We start from the raw sequence: 26,450 nt of genomic DNA, 5'->3' as shown, positions 1-26,450 counted from the left end.
GGCAGAAGAACGGATAAGTGAGGTGGAAGATAAAATAGTGGAAATAACTGCTGCAGAGCAAAATAAAGAAAAAAGAATGAAAAGAACAGAGGACAGTCTCAGAGACCTCTGGGACAACATTAAACGCACCAACATTCGAATTATAGGGGTTCCAGAAGAAGAAGAGAAAAAGAAAGGGACTGAGAAAATATTTGAAGAGATTATAGTTGAAAACTTCCCTAATATGGGAAAGGAAATAGTTAATCAAGTCCAGGAGGCACAGAGAGTCCCATACAGAATAAATCCAAGGAGAAATACGCCAAGACACATATTAATCAAACTGTCAAAAATTAAACACAAAGAAATTATATTAAAAGCAGCAAGGCAAAAACAACAAATAACACACAAGGGAATCCCCATCAGGATAACAGCTGATCTCTCAGCAGAAACTCTACAAGCCAGAAGGGAGTGGCAGGACATAATTAAAGTGATGAAGTAGAGAAACCTGCAACCAAGAATACTCTACCCAGCAAGGATCTCATTCAGATTTGATGGAGGAATTAAAACGTTTACAGACAAACAAAAGCTGAGAGAGTTCAGCACCACCAAACCAGCTTTACAACAAATGCTAAAGGAACTTCTCTAGGCAAGAAACACAACAGAAGGAAAATACCTACAATAACGAACCCAACACAATTAAGGAAATGGGAATAGGAACATACATATCAACAATTACCTTAAATGTAAATGGACTAAATGCTCCCACCAAAAGACACAGATTGGCTGAATGGATACAAAAACAAGCCCCATATATATGCTGTCTACAAGAGACCCACTTCAGACCTAGAGACACATACAGATTGAAAGTAAGAGGATGGAAAAAGACATTCCATGCAAATGGAAATCAAAAGAAAGCTGGAGTAGCAATTCTTATATCAGACAAAATAGACTTAAAAATAAAGACTATTAGAAGAGACAAAGAAGGACACTACATAACGATCAAGGGATTGGTCCAAGAAGAAGATATAACACTTGTAAATACTTATGCACCCAACATAGGAGCACCTCAATACATAAGGCAAATACTAATATCCATAAAAGGGGAAATCGACAGTAACACACTCATAGTAGGGGACTTTAACACCCCACTTTCACCAATGGACAGATCATCCAAAATGAAAATAAATGAGGAAACACAAGTAGCAGGTAAAGTAGCAGGATACAAAATTAATGCACAGAAATCTCTGGCATTCCTGTACACCAATGATGAAAAATCTGAAAGTGAAATGAAGAAAACACTCCCATTTACCACTGCAACAAAAAGAATAAAATATCTAGGAATAAACCTACCTAAGGAGACAAAAGACCTGTATGCAGAAAATTATAAGACACTGATGAAAGAAATTAAAGATGATACAAATAGATGGAGAGATATACCATGCTCCTGGATTGGAAGAATCAATATTGTGAAAATGAACCTACTACCCAAAGCAATCTACAGATTCAATGCAATCCCTATCAAACTACCACTGGCATTTTTCACAGAACTAGAACAAAAAATTTCAAGATTTGTTTGGAAAAACAAAAGACCCCGAATAACCAAAGCAATCTTGAGAACGAAAAAAGGAGCTGGAGGAATCAGGCTCCCTGACTTCAGACTATACTACAAAGCTACAGTAATCAAGACAGTGTGGTACTGGCACAAAAACAGAAAGATAGATCAATGGAACAGGATAGAAAGCCCAGAGATAAACCCACGCACATATGGTCAACTTTTCTTTGATAAAGGAGGCAGGAATGTACAGCGGAGGAAGGTCAGCCTCTTCAATAAGTGGTGCTGGGAAAACTGGACAGGGACATGTAAAAGTATGAGATTAGATCATTCCCTAACACCATACACAAAAATAAGCTCAAAATGGATTAAAGACCTAAATGTAAGGCCAGAAACTATCAAACTCTTAGAGGAAAACACAGGCAGAACACTCTATGACATAAATCACAGCAAGATCCTTTAGGACCCACCTCCTAGAGAAATGGAACTAAAGACAAAGATAAACAAATGGGACCTAATGAAACTTCAAAGCTTTTGCACAGCAAAGGAAACCATAAACAAGACCAAAAGACAACCCTCAGAATGGGAGAAAATATTTGCAAATGAAGCAAATGACAAAGGATTAATCTCCAAAATTTATAAGCAGCTCATGCAGCTCAATGGCAAAAAAACAAACAACCCAATCCAAAAATGGGCAGAAGACTTAAATAGACATTTCTCCACAGAAGATATACAGACTGCCAACAAACACATGAAAGAATGCTCAACATCTTTAATCATTAGAGCAATGCAAATCAAAACTACAATGAGGTATCATCTCACACCAGTCAGAATGGCCATCATCAAGAAATCTAGAAACAATAAATGCTGGAGAGGGTGTGGAGAAAAGGGAACACTCTTGCACTGCTGGTGGGAATGTGAATTGGTACAGCCACTATGCAGAACAGTATGGAGGTTCCTTAAAAAACTAAAAATAGAACTACCATATCACCCAACAATCCCACTACTAGGCATATACCCTGAGAAAACCATAATTCAAAAAGAGACATGTACCAAAATGTTCATTGCAGCTCTATTCACAATAGCCCGGAGATGGAAACAACCTGAGTGTCCATCATCGGATGAATGGATAAAGAAGATGTGGCACATATATACAATGGAATATTACTCAGCCATAAAAAGAAATGAAACTGAGCTATTTGTAATGAGGTGGATAGACCTAGAGTCTGTCATACAGAGTGAAGTAACTCAGAAAGAGAAAGACAAATACCGTATGCTAACACATATATATGGAATTAAAAAAAAAAATGTCATGAAGAACCTAGGGGTAAAACAGGAATAAAGACACAGACCTACTTGAGAACGGACTTGAGGTTATGGGGAGGGGGAAGGGTAAGCTGTGACAAAGCGAAAGAGAGGCATGGACATATATACACTAACAAACGTAAGGTATATAGATAGTGGGAAGCAGCCGCAGAGCACAGGGAGATCAGCATGGTGCTTTGTGACCGCCTGGAGGGGTGGGATGGGGAGGGTGGGAGGGAGGGAGATGCATGAGGGAAGGGATGTGGGAACAAATGTATACGTATGACTGATTTACTTTTTTATAAAGCAGAAACTAATAAAAAAAAAAATATATATATATATATATATATATATATGATAAATAAATAAATAATACAAACACCTCAAAAAAAGAAAAAAAAGAGACATGTACCAAAATGTTCATTGCAGCTCTATTCACAATAGCCCGGAGATGGAAACAACCTAAGTGTCCATCATCGGATGAATGGATAAAGAAGATGTGGCACATATATACAATGGAATATTACTCAGCCATAAAAAGAAACGAAACTGAGCTATTTGTAATGAGGTGGATAGACCCAGAGTCTGTCATACAGAGTGAAGTAAGTCAGAAAGAGAAAGACAAATTCTGTATGGTGACACATATATATGGAATTTTAGAAAAAAAAATGTCATGAAGAACATAGGGGTAAGACAGGAATAAAGACACAGACCTACTAGAGAATGGACTTGAGGATATGGGGAGGGGGAAGGGTACGCTGTGACAAAGCAAAAGAGCAGCATGGACATATATACACTACCAAACGTAAGGTAGATAGCTAGTGGGAAGCAGCCGCATAGCACAGGGAAATCAGCTCAGTGCTTTGTGACCGCCTGGAGGGGTGGGATAGGGAGGGTGGGAGGTAGGGAGACGCAAGAGGGAAGGGATGGGGGAACAGATGTATATGTATGACTGATTCACTTTGTTATAAAGCAGAAACTAATAAAAATAAAAATAAAAAAATAATAGTTATTAAAATAAAAAATAATTATTAAGAAAAAAATTTTAAGTAAAAAGAAAAAAAAAGACGGTTAGAACCCTAGGACAAATGGTGAACGCAAAGCTATACAGACAAAATCTCACACAGAAGCATACACATACACACTCACAAAAAGAGGAAAAGGAGAAAAAATAATATATTTTGCTCCCAAAGTCCACCTCCTCAATTTGGGATGATTCGTTGTCTATTCAGGTATTCCACAGATGCAGAGTATATCAAGTTGATTGTGGAGCTTTAATCCGCTGCTCTTGAGGCTGCTGGGAGAAATTTCCCTTTCTCTTCTTTGTTCGCATAGCTTCCAGGGTTCAGGTTTGGATTTGGACCCGCTTCTGCGTGTAGGTCGTCTGAGGGCATCTGTTTTTCACTCAGACAGGACGGGGTTAAAGAAGCCGCTGATTCGGGGGCTCTGGCTCACTCAGGCCAGGGGGAGGGAGGGGTACGGACACGGGGCGAGCCTGTGGCGGCAGAGGCCCACATGACGTTGCACCAGCCTGAGGCGCGCCGTGCATTCTCCCGGGGAAGTTGTCCCTAAGTCACGGGACCCTGGCAGCGGTGGGCTGCATAGGCTCCTGGTAGGGGCGGTGTGGATAGTGACCTGTGCTTGCCCACAGGCTTCTTGGTAGTGGCAGAAGCAGCCTTAGCATCTCATTCCCGTCTCTGAGGTCCACTGTGATAGCCACGGCTTGCGCCCGTGTCTGGAGCTCCTTTAAGCAGCGCTCTTAATCCCCTCTCCTCGCGCACCAGGAAACGAAGAGGCAAGAAAGTCTCTTTTCTCTTCGGCAGCTCCAGACTTCTCCCGGACTCCCTCCCGGCTAGCCATGGTGCACTAACCCCTTCAGGCTGTGTTCATGCCGCCAACCCCAGTCCTCTACTGGCATCTGACAGAAGTCGGAGCCTCAGCTCCCAGCCCCTGCCCGTCCCGGCGGGTGAGCAACACGCCTCTCGAGCTGGTGAGTGCTGGTCGGCACCGATCCTCCGTGCAGGAATCTCTCCGCTTTGCCCTCCGCACCCTTGTTGCTGCGCTCCCCTCCATGGCTCTGAAGCTTCCCCCTCTGCCACCCGCAGTCTCTGTCCGTGAAGGGGCTTCTAGTGTGTGGAAACCTTTACTCCTTCACAGCCCCCTCCCACTGGTGCAGGTCCCGTCCCTATTCATTTGTCTCTGTTTTTTCTTTTGCCCTACCCTGGTACGTGGGGAGTTTCTTGCCTTTTGGGAGGTCTGAGGTCTTCTGCCAGCTATCAATGGGTGTTCTATAGGAGCAGTTCCACGTGTAGATGTATTTCTGATGTATCTCTGGGAAGGTGATCTCCGCGTCTTACTCTTCCGCCATCTTCTCCAAACCCCCTATACTTCTTTTTGAAACACATCTTATAAGTGGGAAGGCTAAAACTTAACGTTAGGTATTCTTACTTTATTAAGAAAATTTCTTACTAAGTGAGAGGGACTGTCAAGCAATGAAGAAATAGGTTGAATGGGATACGTAAGGTTCCTCCCCTCAGAATGCTTTCAATCTGGTAAGGAATTTTAATCCTGTTTTATAGTATTGTTTTCTTTTATTTTTAAAATAATGGTTATTTAGAAAAGCCTGCTAGAGAATTCCCTGGTAGTCCAGTGGTTCGGACTTGGCACTTTCACTGCCGGGGCCCAGGTTTGATCCCTGGTTGGGGAACTAAGATCCCGCAAGCCACAGGTCGGGAAACAAAGAAAAAAAGAAAAGCCTGCTAATCTTCTACTCATCTAAATCTGTAGGAAGACTATCACACCATAAGGCCCTAACAAGAACTTTACCATTACGAGATATTATATATTATCCTCCTAGAGAAATTAGCTTTCTCAGAAATAAGTATTTTAAAGTGATGATCTCATGATATATTAGAATACTACATTCTGGTTATTTAAAATATGTTTGAAGCCATTTTATAAATTACCTTATGCTTTGATTCCCTATGTGTAAGAGATATTAAGAGTTGTTCACATGTTCGACTTTCACTAATTTAAAAGCTTAATATTCTATTAATCATTAGGAAGGCTTTCTCAATATAAAGTATTGGTGATAGTAACTTTCCTACTAAATTCAATTAGAAAAACAGGTGACCATGTAGTTTACCAGTAAGACAAGATCCATAATATATTATGAAAACTACCTATTTAGACCTACTTATTTAACATTTAAAAATATAAAATAACATTCTGACTTTATTCTGAATAACGAAGAGCAGGCAAATCCAAGAAAATCTGGCAAACTCTCAGACTCGGTTGAAGGGGTCCTTAATAGGCCACAGTAACATAAAAATTATTTTGAGCTGAAGGTATTTGAGTTCCTGAAATCACTTCTCTGCCTAAACGTAGAGCCTCCCAAAAGAATTCAAAAAGAACTCAATTGTCATAACACTCCTCCACCCCACCCTCCCCATCCCCCCAACCCACCCCCCAAGCAAATCTAATCTTGGAGAAGTAGGCAACACAACCCAAACAGAAATTGTCACAAAACTATCATATCTCCCATCTATTCTTCCAAGGGCCTGTAGATCTTTCAAGAAAGTCATTTGTTTTCTCATCACTGACCTTTCTCCTCCCCTTCTAAAAAGAAATTTGTTCACATAAGTGCTCTTTTTCCCCTCCCTTTCCCCTTTTAAGACAGTATATAAGCCCCAAATTCTAACACCTATTTGAGTCACATATTTTTTGTGAACTGGTACATATATATGTAATAAAATGTCTTTTGTCCTGCTAATCTGTTAGTTTAATTCACAGTATTAAATAAAGAGAGTAGAGGAAAAGTTTTTCCTTCTCGACAGTAAATTACAGCTATAGATTTATATCTCTTCTCATTTTCTTATCATGTTTTGTTACAAATTGACATTATTAAACATGTAAAATATTTGTTTCTTTTAAAGGGAATTAGGGCTTCCCTGGTGGCACTGTGGTTATGAACCTGCCTGCCAATGCAGGGGACACAGGTTCCAGCCCTGGTCCAGGAAGATCCCACATGCTGTGGAGCAACTAAGCCTGTGCGCCACAACTACTGAGCCTGCGCTCTAGAGCCCATGAGCCACAACTACTGAGCCCGTGCACCACAACTACTGAAGCCCATGCGCCTAGAGCTCGTGCTCTGCAACAAGAGAGGCCACCACAATGAGTAGCTCCCACTCGCCGCAACTAGAGAAAGCCCACGCACAGCAACGAAGACCCAACGCAGCCAAAAATAAATAAAATAAATTTAAAAAATAATAATAAAATAAAATAAAGGGAATTAATTTATCTTGTAAATTAATGCCCAAGAAAAGTTTGACGGCTGCATCTGAATGTGGCTCAGTTCTTCAGAAATACAGGCAGAAGATGTTATACTGACAACAAAGCCTATTTTAGGAATTATTTTGTAAATCAACTAAGTGCCATATGAGTACTGAGCACTCCTATAAATGAATCATTTAAATCTGTGTGCATGTTTTTCAAAATCAGTTAATGGAGCACCAAAAGTACAGCTTTTGAAACTTTTTAGTGAATTGTAATTACTAGAAACAAAGTTTATAAACAGAAGAAGTTGAAATTCATCCTTTAAAAGGCAAAGGAGGAATTAGATAACTCAAAGAATAAAAGCCCATACAGGATAAAAGATTTAATTTTGAAATTTTATAGTTGTGCTTTGTAATATCTTGACTCGTGAGAAGAGTCTTTTGATGGAGCTCTCATTTTCAAATGAAATTAGTATATTTATATTTTGTATGGAAGAGAATAAAATGGAGAAAGCCTATAATTTTACAACATCTTACTATTGTGAAACATTACAAAGAATCATAGACACAAGTTATTTTAAGGAGTTTAATCTTCTAAAAATATGTGTCAAAGGAAAGAATTCTGAATGGAGCAACAAAAAACACCACCTGTAAAAGTACTTGGGATAAAATAAACATTTCAAAACTTTCTGAGGAAGATTACAGGAAATTTATTTTAAAAATTTAAACAAAGAAGATTATACTTTTTAATAAAATATGAGTGACACCATATTACAGGTTGATATGGCTAAAAAACTGCTTAAAGCATGTAAATATGTACAAAATATTATCCTGCTTTTGTCACTTTTTATTATGTGATGATAATCACTATAAATAAATCACTATAAATAAAATTTTGAAGTCACATTAAAGTACATGTCTAATTGTTATTTTTTAAGACATGGTTTTATTTTTGAACATAGCTTTTCAGTAGACTGGTTTTATGGATCCACTAATATAAAATCCAAATTTGGGGGCAATAAATATTTCAAAACATATATAATTTGTTTTAATGGCCCTATTCTCTCTCAAACATGACATTAATAGGAATGATAAATTATACATTTAGCCTACAGGTTAACTGCCTGACACCTATTTGACCCCAGTTCACTAACCAATCAGACAGAGTCCAAACTTCACTGCTATAATCGTGTTAAACTGAACAAAATTGGCTTAAGACTGAATGAAATGTTGTATTCTGAGAATCGACATTATGACCCTTCTAAGATGAACTGCAGAGAAAACTGGAATTCTTGGAAAGAACTCAATTATAACTTTTTTTTTTTTTTTTTTTTTTTTGCGGTACGCGGGCCTCTCACTGTTGTGGCCTCTCCAGTTGCGGAGCACAGGCTCCGGATGCGCAAGCTCAGCAGCCATGGCTCACGGGCCTAGCCGCTCCGCTGCATGTGGGATCTTCCCGGACCGGGGCACAAACCCGTGTCCCTTGCATTGGCAGGCGGACTCTCAACCATTGCGCCACCAGGGAAGCCCTGTATCCCTCTAAGTTACAAATTACTTTTAGAAATGCCTCCTATAGTTCCACACTAGCACATATAAAAAATATGGCATTAGCACAAGCATTTTTTTACATCAATATTTGAGTAGCAAATATTCAAATGGCCATCAACAGAGGACTATTTAAGTGGATTATGGCACATCCATAGAACGAAATGCAATGCAGCTATTAAAAAGAAATGTCTTTTTATGCTGAAATTGAAACATCTTTGAAATATAATGTTAAATTTTAAAAAACATGCAAAACACTATACATTTATATAAGAAGTATATGTGTATTTTTCTGAAATGTATATTGTGCAAATATACATGTATCTACATATGTAACTATAAATATACAGGTGTATTTGTGTATGTATCCATACAATCACATTTATTTGTGTGTGTGTGTATGTACACACGTGCATGTATGTTGGCAGGGCAGAAGCCTTGTGTGTGTGCATACCCACCGGCAGCTTCATAAGCACACATTACATACTCAAAAAAAACTGAAATAAAAATATTTGAGAACAATAAAAATCTTTAAGTGAACATTTATTCTATTCTAGGATAAATGATTAAATGCAAGAGTAGCAGAAGTACAAATTTAGGAAAAGAAGTAAAAAACCAGAAAGAGTCCAGAAGAGTTGTACAAAAGCAACAATTAGTAAGTTCAAAAATATATATAAATCAACTTATAATGGAGAAATAAAATCAAAACAAGATCCAACAAGCCTACATATATTACTGTCAGATTTTCCCCCTAAATCTAAATTACAAATATACTTCCTTCATTGAATTTTAATTGGAAAATTATTTTACTTCTCACTCTATCTGGAAAGTCTAGTATTTGTGGCAAAAAATAAAAATATTAGTTGAATTTACAGTAGCTAATTGTCTTTCCCCTTGAAAGTTTACATTTACATCCAACTAGACCTCACTCTCTTATCTCCTCCTGTAAAGAAAAACAGAGCATTATGTAATAGTTTTCCATTTCACTGATTAAGAATTTTTCAGGATTTCTTTCAAAGAAAATTGTTCCATGTTTAACTGTAGATTCAGTGTCCATGGGAAGAGATGAATTCAGGAGGCTCCTATGTTATCATCTTGGACTGAACTCCAGAAACCCTTAAGGGATATTTATTTTATCAAGACCCAGTCCTTAGTGTACTAAATCCCAATGCAGTTGCCCAAGATGGCAACATAGGAGCCTCCTGATCTTAATACTACCATGGACACACCAAATTTACAACTACACACAGAGCAACTCCCTCTGAAAGAAATCCAGAAACTAAGCAAATCCTACACATCAGATGAACAATAAAATAACCATATCATCAACAATGAATTGTCTCAGCACACCTTCAACTACTACACTAAAAATAAAGATGGCAGCTTGGACAATCATAAAGGTCTGGGAGAAAACTAAAAGCTCAGGCTGGCCTGATTTATGAGGTTCATCTCCTAAATAAGACCACTCCATCAAACTGGAAGAGGGAACTATTTTATCTAATGCATCAAAACTTACACAGAGTCAAGGAAAATGAAAAAAAAAACAAAAACAAAAACAAAACAAAAACAGAGTATGTTCCAAACAAATGAATAAGGTAAAACTCTAGAAACAGACTGATGAAATGAAGATAAGTGATTTACCTGATAAAGAGTTGAAATAATGGCAATAAGAAACTCTCCAAGATCAAGAGAACAATGCATAAACAAAGTGAGAATTTCAACAAAGAGACAGAAAACATATTGCAACCTACCACAACTGAATCATGAGGAAATAGAAAACCTGAACAGACTGGTTACTAGTAAGGAGATTAAATCAGTAATCTAAAACCTTCCAACAAATAAAAGTCTAGGACCAGATGGCTTCACTGGTGAAACTGATTCACTTTGCTGTACAGCAGAAAGTAACACAACATTGTAAATCAACTATACTCCAATAAAAATTAAAAAACAAAATAAAATAAAGAAAAATGAATACCAATCCCTCTTGAAAAGATATCTGCACCCCTATGTTCACTGCAGCATATTTACAATAGCCAAGACATGATAACAACCTAAGTGTCCATGGATGGATGAATGAATGGATAAGGAAAATTCTGTGTATACATATATATGTGTGTGTATATATATATACACACACACATAAATACACACACTAGGGAATATTATTCAGCCATAAAAAAATAATAAAATCTTGCCATTTGTGAAACGTGAATGGACCTTCAGGGCACTATGCTAAGTGAAATAAGCCAGAAAGAGAAAGACAAATACTGTATGATCTCACCTATATATGGAATTAAAAAAAAAAAAACCTGATAGACACTGAGAACGGATTGAAGGTTGCCAGAGGCAGAGGGTGGGGGATGGGTGAAATGGATGAAGGTGGTTAAAAGGTACAAACTTAGAGTGATAAGATAAATAAGTTCTTGGGATATAATGTAGAGCATAGTATCCATAGTTGACAATACTGTACTGCATATTTTTAAGTGCCTAATAGAGTAGATCAAAAGAGTTCTCATCACAAGGAAAAAAAACTATAGCTATGTGAGATGACAGATGTTAATTAAAACTTATTGTGGTAATCATTTGGCAATACAGATCTTCCTCAACTTACAATGGGGTTACATCCTGATAAACCCATCATAAGTAGAAAATATTGTAAATCGAAAATAATTTAATATACCTAGCTTACTGAAGTTCTTAGCTTAGCCTAGCCTACTTTAAAAGTGCTCAGAACACTTATATTAGCCTACAGCTGGGCAAAATCATATAACACAAAGTCTATTTTATAATAAAGTAATGGATTTCTCATATAATTTATTGAACACTGTACTGGAAGTGAAAAACAGAACAGTTGTATGCGTACAGAATGGCTGTAAGGGTGTCGGTTGTTTACTCTCATGATTGCATGACTGGGAGCTGCGGCTCACTGCTGTTGCTCAGCATCACAAGAGATATCATTTGGTACAGTGCTAGCCCAGGAAAAGATCAAAATTCGAAGTATGGTTTCTACTGAATGCATATCACTTTCACACCATCGTAAAGTTGAAAAAGTCTAAATCAATCCACTGTTAGGTCAGGGACTATCTGTATCTATATATTTCAAATCATTATGTTGTTAACTTAAACTAATACAATGTTATATATCAATTACATCTCAATAAAACTGGGAAAAAATAAAAAGGTAAGGAAGGTGTGATGACAGCTTCTCATTAAATACAAAATAACAACAAAAAAATTATAATACAGGAACCAAATTGAAATTCTGCAGATGAAAGGTATAAAACTGACATGGAGGACTTCCCTGGTGGTGCAGTAGTTAAGAATCTGCTTACCAATGCAGGGGACACGGGTTCGAGCCCTGGTCCTGGAAGATTCCACATGCCGCGGAGCAACTAAGCCCGTGCACCACAACTACTGAGCCTGCGCTCTAGAGCCCACAAGCCACAACTACTGAAGCCTGCACGTCTAGAGCCCATGCTCCACAACAAGAGAAGGCACCGCAATGAGAAGCCTGTGCACCACAACAAACAGTAGCCCCCGCTTGCCGCAACTAGAGAAAGCCCGGGCGCAGCAACAAAGACCCAACACAGCCATAAATAAATAAATTTATTTTTTAAAAAAAAGACATGGAAATTCGCTAGGGGAACATTAAATATGAATTGGCAATAGAAAGAATTGATGAAATTGGAGATAAAGCAATGAAGATTAGGTAAACCAAAGAACAGAGAAAAAAGAATAAAGAAAGATGAACAGGGATTCAGAAAAGTCTGGGACACCACCAAAAACATCAATGTATGTGTATCAGAAGGAGAAAATAAAGTGAATGAAGCTGAAAAATATTACAAGGAAAAATGGCTGAAAAATTCCAAAGTTTGATGAAAAACATTGGTCTACACATCTGAGAGCCTCAACCAACTCCAATTAAGATAAGACATCCACAAATAAACCCACTACAGTAAAAACTGTGAGAGACAAAGACAAAATTATGAAAGTAAAAAAGAGAACTGAATTATCACATATTATGGAACTCCAATAAGATAAACATTTGACTTCTCATCAGAAACAGAGACTAGAATGCAGTAGAATGAATGATATAAATATTTAGACCACTGAAAGAAAAAAATGGGTCAAATAAAAATTTAAGTCCAGGGAAGTAATATTTCAAAAATGAGGGCAAAATAAAGATATTCATAGATAAATAAAATAGGCAGAATTTATTGTTAGCTGAACTACCTTACAATAAATACTAAAAAACTTTCAAGACTGAAAGCCAATACCCCAGAGTAATTACAATATACACAGAGACACACAGACACACACAATGAAGAGCAAAGGTAATTGTGTAGGTAATTATAAAAGACAGTATAATTGTATACTTCTTTTTTTCTTAACTGATTTAAAGAGCACCTGTATAAAATGATGTTTGTATGTATATAGAGAAAGACCTAATTATATTGTTGGGCCTATAGCCCATAAAAACAAAATATAATTGACAAAATAGCACAAGAAGCTTGAGGGACAAAGCTGTGTTGGGTTAGGAAACATACTAAATGATAATGCCACAAGAACAAATGAAAAGAATAAAAAATAGTAAATAAGAATATTAACATAATGAACACTTTTATACACACATACTTTGTTTCCTGAAAAGATATAAAATTATATAACCTAATTATAACAATTTATGTGTTGGGATTGTAACATATATTGAGAAAATATGTATAATAATTGTTTTTAAAAAGGGAAGAAAATAAATAGAGCTATACAGTATTAATATTTCTATATCTCACACAAATTAAGTTATTATAAATAAGTAGAATCTGTTAAGATATTTGTTGTAAGTCATAGAGTAACCACTAAGAAAATACTTCAAAAATATAGTGAAAAATTGTTAAAGTAATTAAAATGTTACTGTGTTGGAAAACTGGATGTCCATATGCAGAAGAATGAGTTGGATTCTTACCTTATGCCTTACATAAAAATTAATTTAATATGGATCTAAGACCTCAATGTAAGACTTAAAACTACAAAACTCTCAGAATCAAACGTAGACCAAGGGAATTTCCTGGTGGTCCGGTAGTTAAGGCTCTGTACTCCCAATGAAGGGAGCCCAGGTTCGATCCCTGGTCAGGGAACTAGATCCCACATGCCACAACTAAAGATCCCACACACCGCAACGAAGATCCCACACGCTGCAATGAAGCTCCTGCATGCTGCAACTAAGACCTGGTGCCACCAAATAAATAAATATTTTAAAAAAATAGACCAAAAGCTTCATAACATTGGATCTGTCAGTGATTTCTTGGATAAGACACCAAAGGCACAGGCAACAAAAGAAAAAAAAAAAGACAAACTGGACTTCATTAAAATTAAGAAATGTTCTTCATCAAACAACAATGTCAACAAAGGTTAAAGGCAACCCACAGAATGGGAGAAAATGTGGGCAATTAATATACCTAATAAGGGATTAATATCCACATTATACAGAGAACTCCAAAAACTCAATAACAAAAAAACAAATAACCCAATTCAATAATGGGCAAAGGACTTGAATAGACACTTCTCAAAGAAGACACACAAATGGCTAATAAGCACATGGAAAGATGTTCAACATCACTAATTATCAGGGAAATTGAGGTACCACCTCACACCCATTAGGATGGCTACTATAGCTTAAATGTGGAAGTAATCTAAGTATACCTTGACAAATTAACTGATAAACCACATGTGCTATTTGCATACACTGGAATATAATTCAGCCCTAAAAAGGAAGGAAATTTTGATACGCTGCAACATGGATGAACTCTGAAGACATTATGGACATTATGTTAAGTGAAATAAGCCAGTTACAAAACAACATATACTGTATGATTCTACTTATATGAGGTTTCTGGAGTAGTCAAAATCATAGAGACAGAAGTAGAATACTGGTTGCCAGGAGCAATTCCTGGGAACTGCAGAGAAGCACAGAACTGGAGTTAGTGTTTAATGGGTATAGAGTTTCATTTGGGGAAGATGAAAACGTTCTGGAGATAGATGTTGGTGATAAGTGCACAAAAATACACACATACTTAATACCATCAAATTATACACTTAAAAATTGTTAAGACAGTAAACTTTATTATGTGTATTTTGCCACAATACAAAAATTTTGGGGGAAAGGGGGTGATTCTGGCACTTCCTTAAAATGTTAAAACATGAAGTTACCATATGACTAAGCAATTCTACCACTTGCTCTATATTAAAGAGAAAAGACAACATACTTCCATAGAAAAACCTTTACAACTAATGTTCATAGCAGTATTATTCATAATTCCAAAAAGTGGGAAAATCGCACTGTCCTTTAACTGATGAATGGATAAACAAAATGTGGTATATCCATACAATGAAATAATATTTGGCAATAAAAATAATGAAGTATTGACATATGAAACAACATGGATGGACTTAGTAAATACTATGCTCAGTGAAAGAAGCCAGTCAGAAAAGGAACATATTTATTTATTTATGCAAATTACCCCTAACAGGCAAATATATAGAGGCAACGAGTAGACTAACAGTTGTCTAGGAGGGGGAGGTTGGGGAGTCGTTTCTGGGGCAATGAAAATATTCTAAAAAATTGATGGTGGTGATGAGAGCACAACTCTGTGAATACAATAAAAACCATTAAGAATTGGAATTGGCCAGCAAGATGGCGGAGTAGAAGGATGTGAGCTCATCTCCTCTTACAAAAACACCAAAATCACAACTAATTGCTGAACAACCATTGACCAAAAAAAAAAAAAAAAAAAAAAAAAAATGCTGCAACCTACCAAAAAAGATACCCTACATCCAAAGACAAAAAGAAGCCACACGAGATGGTAGAAGGAGTGCAACTGTGATAAAATCAAATCCCATACTCACCATGTGGGTAACCCACAAACTGGAAAATAATTATACCACAGAAGTTCTCCTACACAAGTGAAAGTCCTGAGCCCCACGTCAGGCTTTCCAGCCTGGGGGTCTGGCAACGGGGGGAGTAGCTGCCAGAGAATCTGGCTTTGAAGGTCAGCAGCGTTTGATCGCAAGAATTCCACACGACTGGGGGAAACAGAAACTCCACTCTTGGAGGGTGCATACAAGGTCCTGTGCGCACCAGGACCCAGGGGAAAAAATCAGTGACCTGTGGGCCAGGCTTACCTGCCAGTATTGGAAGGTCTTCTGCAGTTGACAGCAATATAATCTTACCTCAGGAAACAAGAAAAATCTCAAATAAACAACCTAAAATTACACCTAAAGCAACTAGAGAAAGAAGAGCAAACAAAACCCAAAGGTAGTATTAATAGAAGGAAAGAAATTATAAACATGAGAGCAGAAATAAATGAAACAGAAACAAAGGAAACAACAGAAAAGATCAATGAAACTAAAAGCTGGTTCTTCAAAAAGATAAGCTGAATTGATAAACCTTTAGCCACACTCATCAAGAAAAAAAGGGAGAGGATTCAAATCAATAAAATTAGAAATGAGAAGGGAGAAGTTCCAATGGACACTACAGAAATACAAAGGATCATTAACAACTATATGCCAATAAAATGGACAACCTGGAAGAAGGGAACAAACTTGTAGAAAGGTACAATCTCCCAAGACTGATTCAAGAAGAAATAGAAAATATCAACAGACCAATCACAAGTACTGAGATTGAAACTGTGAGTAAAAATCTTCCAACAAACAAAAGTCCAGGACCAGATGGCTTCACAGGCGAATTCTATCAAACATTCTGAGACGAGTTAACACCTATCCTTCTGAAACTATTCCAAAAAATTGCTGAGGAAGGAATACTCCCAAACTCATCCTATGAGGCAACCATCACCCTGATACCAAAACCAGACAAAGATACCACAAAAAAAGAAAATTACAGGCAATATCACTGATGAACATAGATGCAAAAATCCTCAACAAAATACCAGCAATCCAAATCCAACAATACAGTAAAAGCATCATACACCATGATCAAGTGGCATTTATCCCAGGGATTCAAGGATTTTTCAATATCCACAAATCAGTCATTATGACACACCACATCAACAAATTGAAGAATAAAAACCATATGATCATCTCAATAGATGCAGAAAAAGCTTTTGACAAAATTCAACACCCATTTATGATAAAAAACTCTCCAGAAGTGGGCACAGAGGGAATATACTTCAACATAATAAAGGCTATACTTGACAAACCTACAGCTAACATCATACTCAAAGGTGAAAAGCTGAAAGCACTTCCTCTAAGATCAGGAACAAGACAAGGATGTCCACTCTTGCCACTTTTATTCAACATAGTTTTGGAAGTCCTAGTGACAGCAATTAGAGAAGAAAAAGAAATAAAAGAAATCCAAATTGGAAAAGAAGAAGTAAAACTGTCACTGCAAATAACTTAGTATTGGGTTGGCCAAAAAGTTCATTCAGGTTTTTCTGTAACATCTTAAGGAAAAACATGAACAAACTTTTTGGCCAGCCCAATATTATTCATAGAAAATCTTAAAGATGCTACCAGAAAACTAGTAGAGGTCATCAATGAATTTGGTACAGTTGCAGGATACAAACTTAATACACAGAAATCTGTTGCATTTCCATACACTAACAACGAAAGATCAGAAAGAGAAATTAAAGAAACAATCACATCAAAAAGAGTAATTCCTAGGTTTATTCATACCTAGGGATGAACCTACCTAAGGAGACAAAAGACCTGTACTCCAAAAACTATAAAACACTGATGAAAGAAATTAAAGATGACATAAAGAGATGAAAAGATATACCGTGTTCTTGGATTGGAAAAATCAATATTGTCAGAATGAGTATAATACCCAAGGTGATCTATAGATTCAATGCAATCCCTATCAAGTTACCAATGGCATTTTTCACAGAACTAGAACAAAAAATCTTAAAATTTGTATGGAGACACAAAAGACCCCGATAGCCAAAGCAATCTTGAGAAAGAAAAACAGAGCTGGAGGAAACAGGCTCCCTGACTTCGAAGCTACAGTAATCAAAACAGTATGGAACTGGCACAAAAACAAATACAGATCAATGGAGCAGGACAGAAAGCCCGGAAATAAACCCATGCACCTATGGTCAATTAATCTACGACAAAGGAGACAAGAATATACAATGTAGGAAAGACAATCTCTTCAATAAATGGTACTGGGAAAACCGGACAGCTATGTGTAAAAAATGAAATTACAACATTCTTTAACACCATACACAAAAATAAGCTCAAAATGGATTAAAGACCTGAATGTAAGACCATATACTATAAAACTCTTAGAGGAAAACATAGGCAGAAAATTCTCTGACATAAATTCTCTGACATAAACTGCAGCAATATCTTTTCCAAGCCATATCCTAGAGTAATGGAAATAAAAACAAAAATAAACAAATGGGACCTAATTAAACTTAAAAGCTTTTGCACAGCAAAGGAAACCATAAACAAAATGTAAAGACAACCCACAGAATGGGAGAAAATATTTGCAAACAATGAGACCCACAAGGGATTAATCTCCAAAATTTACACAGTTCATGCAGCTCAATATCAAAAAACCAAATAACCCAATCAAGAAATGGGCAGAAGACCTAAATAGACATTTCCCCAAAGAAGACATACAGACGGTCAAGAGGCACATGAAAAGCTGCTCAACATCGCTAATTATTAGAGAAATGCAAATCAAAACTACAATGAGATATCACCTCACACCAGTCACAATGGCCAACATCAAAAAGTCTACAAACAATAAATGCTGGAGAGGGTGCAGAGAAAAGGGAACCCTCCTACACTGTTGGTGGGAATGTAAATTGGTACAGTCACCATGGAGAACAGTATGGAGGTTCCTTAAGAAACCAAAAATAGAGCTACCATATGATCTAGCAATCCCACTCCTGGGCATATATCCAGAAAAAAACATGGTTTGAAAGGATACATGCACCTCAATGTTCACTGCAGCGCTGTTTACAATAGCCAAGACACGGATGCAACCTAAATGTACATCGACGGATGGATGGATAAGGAAGATGTGTTATATATATACAATGGAATATTACTCAGCTATTAAAAAGAATGAAATAATGCCAACCTCAACAACATGGATGGATCTGGAGATTACCATACTAAGTGAGGTAAGTCAGACAAATATATCGTTTACATGCAGAATCTTAAAAAAAAAAAAAAAAAAAAAAGATACAAATGAACTTACTTACAAAACAGAAACAGATTTATAGACTTAGAGGACAAACTTATGGTTACCAGGGGAGAAGGGTGGAGGAGAGGGACAGATTGGGAGCTTGGGATTGACATGTACACACTGCTATATTCAGAACAGATAACCAACAAGGACCTACTGCATAGCACAGGGAATGCTGCTCAATATTCTGTAATAACCTAAAGGGGGAAAGAATTTGAAAAAGAACAGATACATGTAAATGTATAACTGAAGAGCTTTGCTGTACACCTGAAACTAACACAACATTGTTAATCAACTATGCTCCAATATAAAATAAAAATTTTAAAACAACCCATTAAAGTGTACACTTTAAATGGATGAACTGTATGGTATATGATTTAGATCTCAACAAAGAATAAAATTGTCTAGACATTAAAAAGATCCTTAGGAAAGGAGGATAATGCTTCTGTTCAGGCTCCCTACCTACTCCCCACTCCCTCCAAAAGAAAAAGTTAAAGTAAATTCACAAAGAATTAGAAGTGCAACAATTTCAGCAAGTCTTAATCTCTTCAGTGATAGCCAGATCAAATCTAAAACACTGGGCAGAGGCGGGGAAGGCGGGCCGGTTGCTAAGACTTGGTGAAGCGCAGCGCTTCCGCCCGTCTCATCAGGTGGCTGCAGGCTTCCGCCCCTGCCCTGTCTTCACAGCAGGAATGTCAGGAAAGGAGAACAACTTCCCCCCGCTGCCCAGGTTCATCCCCCTGAAGCCCTGCTTCTACCAGAACTTCTCTGACGAGATCCCTATCGAGCACCAGGTCCTGGTGAAGAGGATCTACCGCCTGTGGCTGTATCTGACAGCTCCTTCAATTTCATGGTGTTTTTCTTCATCTTCGGAGCCCAGTTCACCCTGACCGTCATCCAGGCTGTAGGCCTCTTGGGATGGGGCGCGTGTGGTTGGCTGGCCGCGACTGGGTTCTTCCAGACCAGTGTCGGGGCCGCCATGGTCATGCTGCTTCCGGCCATCATGTTCTCCATGTCAGCTGCCATGATGGCCATCATGATCATGAAGGTGCACAGCATCTACCGCGGGGCTGGCGGGAGCTTCCAGAAGGCAGAGACGGAGTGGAACACAGGCGCCTGGCGGAATCCGCAGTCCCGAGAGGCCCAGTACAACTTCTCGGGGAACAGCCTGCCTGAGTACCCCACCGTGCCCAGCTACCCGGCCCCCGCCAGCGGCAGCCAGTGGCCTTAGGGGGAGCCCGGCGGCCCCGCTGCCCGCCCTCCACCGGCCCACCTGCCCCTCGCCATCCACTCCCGCCACCCTGGGTTTGGTGAGGCCCCTCCGCCAGCCAGGACAGCAGACCCAGGGGCTCTCGGGGACCCGCCCCCACATTCACCTCACTCCCGAGAGCAGGGCTCCCTGCGAGCTCTGCCCAGAAGCTGTCCGGCCGCCGCTGTCCAGCAGAAGGACACCTGCTGTGGTCCTGAATGTGTTTAGTCACTGTGACATCCACTGTGCTGCAGCCACACCCTCTCCCCTCGGGGTCTCGGGGGGCTGACCCGGGCCTTGCAGGTCAGGGGTGGGCCGGCTGCCCCCTCTCCAGAGCTGCTGACGCGGAGAAGGGCCCCGGCCCTGCGTCCACCCTTCCCGGCCTCCATCCGGGTGGTCGCCCTCGGCCCAGCTTCCAGTAAGAGGGAAAGAGGGAGGCCTTCCCAGCACCAGGTTCCGGTCCGTAGTGGGAGACGGAGGGGCTTGACAGTAGCCGGATCCTCCATGTGTTTGCCCTCTTGTGGACTTGCCGCCTCAGTGCCACGATCTGAGCTTCACCCCATCTGGCTGACTGGCTGGCTGTCCATCTGTCCATTGGCAGCTTGCCTCCAGTCCCCCAGCCCGTGGCCACGCTCATTCCGAGACGCTCTCATCCCCCCCGGAGGGGTCTTAGAGCTGGGACCCTCAGGCAGGACCTCGTCAGATCTGAAACCTGGGACAAACTCGCTCTGCGGGGAAGGGGAGCCGCCGGTCTGTCCCCGACGGAAGCAGACGGGAAACCAGACGCATCTCTGCAAAGCGCGTGCCCCAGGGCGAGCGCTGGGCCCGAGGCTCGTGGGTTGCCATCCACGCAGCCCTCCCGGGGCCGCGGGACCAGGAGTTGGAGTCCCTGAGGGGACAGAGGAGAGTGACAAGTCTGTGCCTTATTAGGAATCTGAACCCGCCCCTTCGCTCTGCCCTCCGGTCCTTCCAGCCCCTTCCTAGGCAAGCAGCCTGCACCTGTGTGAGTGCATGGGCCCCGGTCCAGGCTCCCGGGCGCCCCGGACGCTGCCCCTCGGCTCCTAGCCGCCCAGCCCTCGGGGCATGACGCCCTTCCTGTCGCACCAGCTGGGCCTCCCCCCACGCCCCCGCCTGCTTGCTTGGCTACTCGTGCTGACCGCCCCGTGGTGCCCGAAGGCGGCCGCGAGAAAGCGCCCGGGTCTGGGACCCTAATGGGACCCTGAGATGGGAAACCTGGGTCCCGTCACGTCCCCAAGGGCACCTCTCGTGACGGAGGCATGTGCCGTGCTCCCCGTGGGGCCGAGTCTCACGTGAGTGGGGCGCCACCAGTGACAGGCGATGAGCAGGCGTCAGCCAGCCCGGGATCGCCCACAGCACCCACCCCCACCCCGCTCCTCGCTGTGCGTTGTGGTTTTTGTTACGTGAGAATATCCTGGAAATAAAGATATCCTTTCTGCATCAAAAAAAAAAAAAATCTAAAACACTGTCTTCAGTTTTTCCATTACACTTTAAGGGAGGCACTGACAAACTACAGCTTGTTCTGAATGGCTTTCTCAAATCTAATTATCCTGACTAAATCACTGGTCTAAATAAATCAATGAAATAACTAAATTTAAAAGTTATAAATAACATATATAACAAATTATCTAATTCTACCCTTTTGAGAATGTAATATACTTTATTAGGACACACAACTGACCTTTGGATTACATCTTTTTAGCAATATCTGACACATTCCCAAGCCACTGTCCTTTATAAAGGTATTCTGGAAACAGAAAGAGTAACCTGAAGTCCATTTTATTAAAAACTGTCCCCCAAATTATGGCAAGGACCATGCCTACTTTATTTACCATTATGTTCCAGGTCCTACCATATTAAATGACACATAGTATATACTCAATAAATATTCACTAGTTGTGTTTTAAGCACTTCTAAATTCTTGACTTAATGATAGAGGAGAAAAGAATGTTTTAAACTAAGTATTAAAAAGTACCCTATTTACATTTCATCTTTTTCTGCTAAAAAATGTCAAGACTTAATATCACTTTGCTTCCAATTTAAGTGAACTATAAAAGTTTGCACTCAATGCCAGGTGGCTAAGTGAAACTCTGACCAATATATAAATGTCACTTCACCTCACAAAGTGCAACTCAAATATTTTTCCAGTCTGACTATGCTCTTAGTTATTTATAAAAGAGAGAAAGATAAGATACAACTTTACAGACCAAAAAGAAAAATATTATCTTAACTTACTTTTTAAATTACTGTCTTTTAAGAAATAAGTTAAAGTAAGACTGAATTACTCAAATTATTTTTTCTCCTCTACAAAATTATGCTATGAGAGTTATTTTCAAAGTGAACTGTTCAGAAACAGATTCAATTTTGAAAATGCTTTCAGGGACCTTCTTCGATTTCATCAGGAAAAAATAGAATCCTTTGTTGGCGGTATATTCTCAGTATTCTAAACAGCAAGTGCCTATAAATCAAAACCATGGGGATTAGTGAGGTCATCATATCCTTTTGCTCATGGAGTTAGGTCTCTCATTTATCTCATACACACTTAGAAAGATACTGAGGCTGCAGAAGGAACGAATGCTGATCAAAGTTTAAATACAGCTATTAGGTCACCAGAGAGTAGACTTTTGTATTGAACACCAATAAAGGGCTGAATGTTAGAACTGCCTGAAGAATGGGGAAAACGCAGGTTTTGCCAATGTATATTCACTATACATTCAGTCTGTTACTCTCTTACTCTTTCCATTACCCATTCTTTCATTTAGTCACTAAATCACACATTCATTCCTTCACTCAACTATTTAAGGAATATGTTTGGTTGGATCTATTGTGGTAGGTGGTAGCGATGTAAGATTAAACATGAACAGTCTCTGCCCTTAAGGAAGTTATAATCTATTGAGATATACAGACAGTACATACACAAACAACGATAATATAGTGTAAAAAGCTATGATAGAAGTTTAGGCAACATATAGGAGGAGCACATGGGAGATCACAGAGGACTCCAGGAAGGAAAAAATGCAAGCTCAATCAGCTCAACCAGCCTTCCTCCCTAAATGGATTACCCTAAATTTAAAATTTAGGCTTCCTTCTTAACGTTCATTTAATTTCTCTCGGAGAGTAAAAAAAGATTAGGGTAGTTAACATTTACCACAGTGACCAGATAGGAGTGGAAAGAAGGGGCAGCAAGGGCTAGTCTCCTTTAAACTGCTGCCCAATTATCTAGTATTGTGGACATTTTCCCAGCTGGGTAAAGGTAATTTAATTCTCCTTACTCTCAAAGAATAGTATTTTAAAACTTTAAACTCTTAAAACATCAAGAAAAGAAATAAATGGGTCTCTCCTAGCTTTTCTTTTGTCATTTTCTTCCTAATGTGGGCTGAGTCACAAGCAGGTGTTTCTTAGGAAACTCATTAGGGAAGCATACTTAGGCAGACTTTTGATTAGCAAGCTTCTTCACCTGCCTGTTTGTCTTCCCAACCAACAACCAACCATCGTCCACTGAAAAATCCAAAAGGAGTTCATATATAGGACTCAAGTGTCATTACTTGATTGAGGCTTTTCCTTTGCAGGTGTTAAATCTCACTTTCAATCTCACGTTTAGTCTCTGCAGATACCAACATAAACCATAACCAAAGGAAACAAAAATTCTGTTCCTCCTTCTCCTAATAAAAATTGAGAAAAACATATATATATAAAAGTTCATGGTGAGAGAACAATTAAATGATCAAAAGTCATATACCTACAAGCCATATAGAAAAAAATATTTTCAAACATTTTAATGTCAGTTCCTAGGTGGCCAGTGCTAAGATTTTACTCCATCATATTTTTAATAAACTCATCAATACAAACTAAAACCAAATGTGAAGTCATTATGCTGTAGATCTTAAACTTACACAGTGCTGTATATCAATGATATCTCAATAAAACTGGAAAAAAAATTTTTTTAAATGTGAGAAAACCAAGAAAGTCAAAACTAAGGCTAGGAGTAGAAAGAACACAATGCCTGGTTGTCAGGAGGCCCATCACCATGTAGTTTTAGGACCTTAGATAAATCACAACTCAGCTGAGCTTTAGGTTTCACATCTCTAAATTGACAGAACTAAACTAATTGAGTATGATTCCCATGCAGAAAAGGAAATTTCAATGTAGTGGGCAATAGACCATAAGATGATGGAAGGTGCAGATGGAAACTAGCCAACTCCCAGCAAAAAGCAGGATATACAGTCATACAACACAAGGATACAAATTCTGCTAACAACCTGAACTAGTTTGGAGCAATCTTCCCTAGTCAAGCCTCCAGATGAAAATGCAATCCCCAGCTAACACTCAGATTGCAATCTTGGGAGATACTGAGCAAAGGAACCAGTTAAACTGTGCCCAAAATCCTGACTGTGAGATAATAAATACGTGTTGTTATAAGAAAGTTTGTGGTAATCTGTTACATGGCAATATAAAACTAATATAAGTAGACAATGCAATCATTCATTTTTTCACTCTGACCATCAGTGTCAGATGTATCAATGTGTTCTTGATAAATGAAATACATGGATATCAAAACTTTGTTTTAATCACTAGTTTTAATCTCACAGACTCTCATTGATCTTCAGCCAAACTGAGTTTCTAAAAAGTGTAACATACCCCTGGAGTTTCTATTCATTCTCATCATCAATCATTCTCTCCCTCTCTCTCTGTTATTCCTTCTTTCCTCCCTCCCTTCCTCCTTCCCTGCTTTTTTTTTTCCTTAACAAAAGCTTCATTTCAAGGATCACCTCTTTTAAAAATACTTTGTCGGTGCTCCCATTCAACTTTTATATGCCTCTATAATAATATTCCTCAGTTAAGGTATTACAATGGAAAGGGGAATGAGAATCTTTAACTCCTTTTCCCTTTCTGACTGATAGCGGTAAAGTTTCTCTTTTCAAGAAAGAAGAGGGGGACGAGGGGAAGATGGCGGCAGAGTAAGATGCTGAGATCATCTTCCTCCCCACAGATACACTAGAAATACATCTACACGTGGAACAACTCTTACAGAACACCTACTGAACGCTGGCAGAAGACCTCAGACCTCCCAAAAGGCAAGAAACTCCCCACGTACCTGGGTAGGGCAAAAGAAAAAAGAATAAACAGAGATGAAAGGATAAGGACGGGACCTGCACCAGTGGGAGGGAGCTATGAAGGAGGAAAGGTTTCCACACACTAGGAAGGCCCTTCGTGGGCGGAGACTGCGGGTAGCAGAGGGGGAAAGCTTCGGAGCCGCAGAGGAGAGCACAGCAACAGGGGTGCAGAGGGCAAAGCGGAGAGATTGCCGCACAGAGGATCGGGGCCGACCAGTACTCACCAGCCCAAGAGGCTTGTCTGAGGCTCGGGCTTCGGTCAGAGCGCAGGGAGAGGACTGGCGGCGTGAACACAGCCTGCAGGGGGTTAGAACACCATGGCTAGCCAGGAGGGAGTCCGGGGGAAAGTCTGGAGCTGCCGAAGAGGCAAGAGACTTTTTCTTCCCTCTTTGTTTCCTGGTGCGCGAGGAGAGGGTATTCAGAGCGCTGCTTAAAGGAGCTCCAGAGACGGGCGCGAGCCGTGGCTAAAAGCGTGGACCCCAGAGACAGGCATGAGATGCTAAGGCTGCTGCCACCGCCACCAAGAAGCCTGTGTGTGAGCACAGGTCACTATCTACAACCCCTTCCGGGAGCCTGTTCGGCCCGCCACTGCCAGGGTCCCGGGATCCAGGGACAACTTCCCCGGGAAAACGCATGGCGCGCCTCAGGCTGGTGCAAAGTCATGTGGGCCTCTGCCTCTGCAGGCTCGCCCCGCACTCCGTACCCCTCCCTCCCCCTGGCCTGAGTGAGTCAGAGTCCCCGAAGCAGCTGCTCCTTTAACCCCTTCCTGTCTGAGCGAAGAACAGACGCCCTCCGGTGACCTACACGCAGAGGCGGGGCCAAATCCAAAGCTGAGCCCCGGGAGCTGTGTGAACAGAGAAAGGGAAATCTCTCCCACCAGCCTCAGAAGCAGCGGATTAAAGCTCCACAATAAACTTGATGTACCCTGCATCTGTGGAATACATGAATAGACAACCAATCATCCCAAATTGAGGAGGTGGACTTTGAGAGCAAGATTTATGGTTTTTTCCCCTTTTCCTCTTTTTGTGAGTGTGTATGTGTATGCTTCTGTGTGAGATTTTGTCTGTATAGCTTTGCTTTCACCATTTGTCCTAGGGTTCTATCCATCCTCTTTTTTTTCCTTAATTATTTTTTATTTTAATAACTTTATTTTATTTTATCTTACTTTATTTTACTTTATCTTCTATTTTTCCTTGCTTCCTTC

The 26,450-nt window shown here is 39.7% G+C and overlaps 1 protein-coding gene and 1 pseudogene across 10 annotated transcripts in view; one reads left to right on the top strand and one right to left on the bottom strand.

Annotated features, from left to right (window-relative positions):
- GPHN (gephyrin) overlaps positions 1-26,450 on the bottom strand; it is a gene marked incomplete at both ends in the record, with an annotated part of 652,555 nt that overhangs the window by 495,614 nt on the left and 130,491 nt on the right. The window lies entirely within an intron of this gene.
- LOC307050383 (secretory carrier-associated membrane protein 4-like) lies at positions 19,558-20,096 on the top strand (annotated as a pseudogene). The gene has a single exon. The product of its transcript is annotated as a secretory carrier-associated membrane protein 4-like (transcript).

Source organism: Hyperoodon ampullatus (assembly GCF_949752795.1).
Source record: "Hyperoodon ampullatus genome assembly, chromosome: 3".
NCBI classification, from domain to species: domain Eukaryota; kingdom Metazoa; phylum Chordata; class Mammalia; order Artiodactyla; family Ziphiidae; genus Hyperoodon; species Hyperoodon ampullatus.
Note: the sequence above shows the minus strand (reverse complement) of the source record. Positions and strands in the feature narration are given on the sequence as shown.